We start from the raw sequence: 6,779 nt of genomic DNA on the forward strand, positions 1-6,779 counted from the left end.
AACATGACACTTTGCCCAGGACATGATTGACTCTAACTCCTTCGTTGCCAGGACACTTCTGCAATAGATTGTTCAGGTACCCCAGCACTAGTGCAGAGATCTTTGTGTCCCTTCCCAGCAAAGCAAACCAGAGGGATTGTAGCAAGGGAAAAGAGAATAATACTTCCACATTATAAATCACTGGTTCGGCCTCATCTTGAGTATGCAGTGCGATTATGATCGCCAAATCTCAGGAAGGATGTCCTCCAGCTTCAGAGTTCAAATAAAGGCTACAAAATGTATTAAAGGAATAGAAGGCCTGAGTTATGAAGACCGCCTCTAACAAATAAACCTATTATCCTTAGAAAGGAGGCATTTAAGGGGAATCCTTATTGCAGTCTTCAAAATCATCATTGGGGACAACAATATTCGAAACAAGTTTTCACCAAGAACAATACTGAGAACACAGTACTGTTATAGTGGATCCAACAAGAGGTTAGAAGAGAAGGGGGTTCAATCTTAGAGCTGGCAAGGCCTTTTTTTTTTTTTTTTTCTTTTTAACTGTGCGACTAGTAAAAATGTAGAATTCCCCTCCACAGGCAGTGGTATCTGCTGATAGCATAGTTGAGATTAATAAACTTCTAGATGAGTTCCTCAGTCACTAAATATACAAGGATATGGGAAGTGTATAAATACAAACACACACAGGTTGCACTGCATGGACCTTGGTCTTTAACCTTACCTACTGTTATAGTCTCTATCCTTGGATTTAGGTTGGATGACCCACCAGCCCAGAAAAAAAATCTGAGCTACAGGCAAATACGCAGTTGAAATGCGCAGTTGACTGCAAAAAAAAAAAAAAAGGCCATAGGCAAACTGGCAAATATCGTCGGTCTTCTAGCACTTCACTATTTTCCGGAATCCCATCCATTGTCAGTCCTAGCACGGTGGGTTTCCCCCTGTGGGGAAACTAGGGAATCTTTGTAGCTCTACATAGTCCTAGGCCTGGTCCTGTCCTTCCCATGGACCAGCCTATATTTAAGAAAACAGTCTCCCTCCGGAGACTCTGCAAACAGTCCTAGATTTCTGCTCTCCTGTACTCTCTGCCTGTTTCCCCTCTCGGGTGCCCCCTATAAATCAACTCTCCTGGGACACGAGTCTTCCCAGGCCAGAGCTGCATCTATCTCCAGGGCCCCATGGGGGCATCTAGTGGCCATTGGCCATACTGCACCTACCTACACGCATGCTTTACCTGTCAAAAGATTTGTAATTCTCTTCAACCTTGTGAACGGTTCAAACAGCCTCTTAAATAAGCCTCTTTGCAGGGTGCGGAGATCGAGATAAATTCATAGCAATGGGATTTGGGGAGAGGTAGATTTGAGGATTTCAGGTGTAATAATTTGGCATTATTCATTTATTAGGAATGTTTCAAAGTATTGTTAGTATTTGGGTTAGGTCCATGAGGATAAAATAATTTTGCTTTTATGATGAAAACAGTCTCTCGATTTAAAACTGAGGTATGTTCATGATCATCATACTAGATTTATGTCAGCTTGCTGATTTTGTTTACTTTGGAAATTTCCATCACTCTTTTGCAGTGGTGAACAAAGATCATGCAAGTCCTCTGCATCACGCAGCTTCACATGTATATATTTGTTTGTGTCTTTTAGAGTGAAGCTTCTATTTTCCAGTTCTGCAGCTTTTGCGAAGTTTGAACTAAGTGTACAGATTTCAGAAATGTATCCAACAGTCCCTCTATCCTTTACACTGCTAAATCGCATTGGGAATACTGAGTAAGTAAATGTTTGGGTTATTTTTGTTTTTCTTTTACTTTTAAGTTTGCGAAAATTCTTAATGATATGAAATGAGAAATATTTACATTGTGTTGCCTCAAAGCTTCGCTGTCACTTCAGGAGTGACATCGTATAGCATATACCTGAATGTGTGTAAACGCTCCTGTTTTGCTTGTTCACACAGGTCTTGGTACTACAGTGACAAATGTTTTCCTTTTGCAGGTACAGCAGAGTAGCTGCAGTTATTTCCAAGGTCCCTGTGGGTCTCTGGCTTCTGAAGAGAGCAGTGAGAAGCATCCATGATCATCTCCTTGTTTAAATCCAAAATTCATGATGCTGAAATGATGTAAAAATGAATGGTGCTAGCATCATTGACTCTTCTGCCTTCCGAATTCTGATGCCTGGTACTGAAGCTTGTACTCCCAGACGAGGAATCTAAAACTTTGTAATTTTGTTATCTTAAGTTTATTTATAAAAGAGTTGTATGGAGTAGTTTGTAAAGCAACAGCAAATCTGCCCGAGCCAGCAATGTTCCATACTTCTTATTTGTCTTGTCTAGTTTTCTACGTTTATGGGGAAACCTTAGTAAAATGCATGGGATACCATTGTTGACTTTGAAAATGCGGTCTTGCTACCAGTGCTGCACTTATGCAATAACTTCAATATTTCCTTAGTCCGTGACCCAGAAGTCTAATTTGTCCAGGGTCAATGGCCCCAAATGTACTGAAATCAGAAGATCAGCACATTAGTGGTCAGCAATGGCAGCACAGGTTTCCCCCCAATCTTGCCTTTTTCTTCTTTCATAAAGTTGTATTGCTGGCATTTTCGGAATATATCGTTTTGAAACAGTTTGTGAACCTTTATCTGGATTTCTGCACAAAGTTGCATAATAATAAAGGATCTTATTTGATGATAAATGCACATTTTACACTCTCTTGCCTTTCAACAAACTATTTAAACAATGAAGGTAATAGGTTTTGCAGAATATGGCATTTTCTATGGTTGGCCTTGTTTACATATTCGCTTATTTTATCTATTTAGTTTTATATCAAAGATGCCCTAAACATGCCACTGTCCAGTTTCTTGATACAGCTTGGAATTCATTGCTTCCTCAAGGCAGCCTAACGGCCCTTTACCACAAATCTTCCACTATCCTTTATCACTGAAATGAGATTTGGGGTTTATATGCAGTGCTTTTTACTTCTTACAAAGGTCAAATTGTGTACTCTTGGCAAGATGTGCAACTGTCGTCGTCTCTGTTCAGAGCATTGTTCAGGTAGTGCTGTAGAACATCCAAGTGCATTCTGCCCCCCATTCTCAAGTCGTTGCATCTAAAGCTGTATATTATTTTTTTTACAAAGCAATCCCTTGTGTATAATAAAGTTAGATATTATATTTACTTTACCCATAGCTTCTGCCAATGGCGCTTACGAAGGCATTCATGCACAGATCCAGAAAGATTGTGACATCACATTACAATCTGATTGTACAATCTCCTTTAGATCTATCAACAACTATGTAGTGGAAGGGCCCAGCCCAATAGGAGAGAAAATGATTGGATAGATTAGGTAGGTCCTCATATATTTGGTAAATCTAAAGATAATTGTATGGTCAGATTGTACCATGTATGGTGACTTTTAGTAAAATTAGGCTTTCTTTGTTATGATGTAGCTGCAGATATGATCATATTCATTCAGAAATGCAAATGAGTGCCCGTTCACACCAGTTGCAGTGCGTTCCGGTCCGATTCTGGCAGGAACGCACTGCCTCGCATTGCGGCCGGCTCACTTTTTAGTGGGGCAGAAAGGGCCGTGACGGGCCATTGAAGTGAATGGCACTGTAGCCACGCCCTCCGGCCACAATGCGATCGCCCGCACAGGATCGCAAGGCACATCGTGCAAGCACTTTTGATCGCACAGAAACGCAGACACGATTGCGGCCGGAGGGCGTGGCTACAGTGCCATTCACTTCAATGGACCGCCACACCCCCTCCTGCCCGGCAAAAAGGGTGAGCCGGCCGCAATGCGAGGCAGTGCGTTCCGGCTAGAATCGGACCGGAACGCACTGCAACTGGTGTGAACTAACCTTGAGTGTTCACAAGCTTTTTCGTGTGTGTGTTTATAGTGTAAAGATTTAAATGTTGTTCATATCCCATTGTGAATATTTGCATCTTTTGAAACTTGTCAGCATTTATTTCCCTTTTTAATATATCGATGTTTCATGTTGTTTTTTCATGTCAGAGCAATTTATTACTGAAATAAAAAAATGAAAAATGAATTGCCTTCAATTATTTTTACACACTGGATCAAAGTGAAACAAACCATTTTCTAAAAAAAAAAACATTTTGTAATCAAAGTTTAAATGCAAAGTATAATGGTATCTTTATTATGGGAAGGACTGAAAGATATTTCTAAAAATGTAGCCAGAACAAAACAGGTCTGCAAACATTTTACAAATACACCCCTAAACCCCTAAATATTGACTATTGCATTTAATGATTTTTGTATTTTCATTTTCAACAAACAAGTGAAGCTCCGGGCTCCTTTTTTACATGGTTTCTGGTTCTATTCTTGGCTGCTACACAAAACAATCCTGTAAGGCCTGGTTCACACTGAGTGTTTTTGTAGCGCTTTTTCTGCCCGTTCATTTCTATGGCCCTGTTCACATGTGAGCCTTTTGTCACAATAACCAAACCACCTGTCACTGGAAAAAGTACATGAGGGTTTTTTTTTTGGCATATTACAGCTTGTTTTGGCCCCATAGACTCAATAGAAAACATTTGCGTTTCCTGTGTTTTTGCGCATTTGCTCATGAACATCAATGAGCTACAATCTGCTCACATAAAAGTGCCATTTGATTTATGTGCAGAAAACGCACATTAAAAACATGCATCATAAACACTATCTAGGCGTGAACCCAGCCTTAATGGGGTTCATTAGCTCAAGCTGACACGGGCACAATCACAAACATTCTACTTTGTTCAGGTCATGCAGAATTTTAAAGAGGAGGGACTCCTTTTCTCCTTCAAACAGGTCATCCAGAATTTCAGTGATCAAGGGGGACCCATTCTCCTAAAGAAGCCACCCCCCTTCAAGCAGACCATACAAAGTTTCACCGAGAGAATCTGTAAACCACTTCAGCTGTGCCCTCACTTAAGAAAATCATTCGACTAGAAAAAAAAAATGTCCTTTTTTTTTTTAACCATTTCAGTACAAACCAATAAGACCCCTTCATTACCAGGCTATTTCTCAGTTTTCAGCACTGTAATAGTTTGACAGTTTCTCAGTCATGCAACTCATGCCCAAATTAATTTTCTATCATTAAGACCGAGCTTGTTTGTGTGGTGGTATTCAATAACCAGTTTGGGTGTTCCCTTATTTCCTTACATAAAACTGCAAAAAAATGACCCCGCCCCAAAATGGTGGAGAAAAGATTTAAGCACAAGGGGCGTAGGGGCTTCTTCTCAGTTAGAGTCTGGAACTCGCTGACACAAGCAGTGGTATCAGCCGAGAGTGTTGAATCATTCAAAAAGCATTTGGACAACTTCCTCAGAGACCGTAACACACAGGGGTACAGGTACTCTTAGAAACAAGAACACACGGGGACTCGTACACACGCTTAGACATGCAGAATAACATACATACACGCAATAGGTTGGACTTGATGGACCTGTGTCTTTATTCAACCTCAAATACTATGTAACTATATTAGTTAAGCAATAGTTAAAAGGAAAACCTTTGTGCTGTAACTGAGCAGCCTTGCTTTACCTGTAGAATGTTAAAACTGTAATAAAAAAAAAAAAAAACAGGCCAAATGTTCCTATGGCTTGCCTGCATTGTGATAACTGTGACTGTCTCTTACAACACTGGTACATTATGGTCCTGGAGCCGACAAATTGCTTAAGAAGGGAAAGGGAGCATTTGGGCTCAACAGGCTGCTATAGCTACTGCCGGTGGGGAGGCAAGCACTAGCTTTAGGTAAAGCCGGCACAGTGTGAAAACGTAGAAGCTAATGTGACTGTATTGACGGCCGATGATGCACGGGACAAGCTGAGCTATGTTCCCCATGCTCAGATGCCAGCAGGACTTGGCTCTGTCCATAGTCACTGTAGCTGCTACGTTCTAATGCAGTTCTTACATTTCAGCACCCGTCTCCTAACTGACAATCGCTCGCAAATAAAAGTACGCCATAGAGTTTTTCATTCTCCATGGTAACCCGGAATTGTGCAGGCATGAAATAAAGGTGATTGCCTCAGTTATTCCCTAACTGGCAGTGTATGACTTCACCCTGTCACCAGCACAGTACAGGGCATATGGTGGACACTGCATGTTAATACACGGGTACCGGTCTCTATATACAGAGAGCCACCACTGTCCCCAGCACAGAGCATACAGTCCATTAATACTCAACTTTCTATATAAGCCACCATTTGCATTCCAGTGTGGAGAACACAGTACAATCCACCCAAGAGCTCAACGAACGGCATTGCACAGCTCCTGCTCCACATACATTTATTGTTCTGTCCATGTTGTTACTCTGGAATTAATGTGAGGGGAGACGATGCCAAGGAGCATGTCGCTGCCTATACCAGCACATGAACCCACTGGTCGGGTCCCTCATACAATAAGACAGAAGGGGAGGCAGAGCCCCTAAAACTCTGAAGAGACCTCTTCTAACGCCAACATACTGTATTAACTCCCTGTCGGCACGACCATGACAAGTCTGGTTTTGCTGCATGGCCAATTCATGGAAGCCCCTCCTATGTTTGGGTATTAATGGCTTCTAGACCCATACCGTATCATAGACTGTAGACCGTATTGGAAATGAGTTCCTGTGTGTTTTTACATCAATTTTTTGGAAATGGAGACTGGCATTTTGTATGGGCACTTTAGTGACGTGCCACTTATAATGAAGGACTCCCTATCAATCCTGTGCTATGAGCTGCTGCTAAGTGTCCTTCTGAATTGAGGGGGTGCTCTGATCGGGTCATAGAGTGCTCTACTCGGT

The sequence above is a fragment of the Nanorana parkeri genome, unplaced genomic scaffold, assembly GCF_000935625.1.
Source record: "Nanorana parkeri isolate BGI_ZX_2015 unplaced genomic scaffold, ASM93562v1 scaffold837, whole genome shotgun sequence".
Lineage (NCBI taxonomy): Eukaryota > Metazoa > Chordata > Amphibia > Anura > Dicroglossidae > Nanorana > Nanorana parkeri.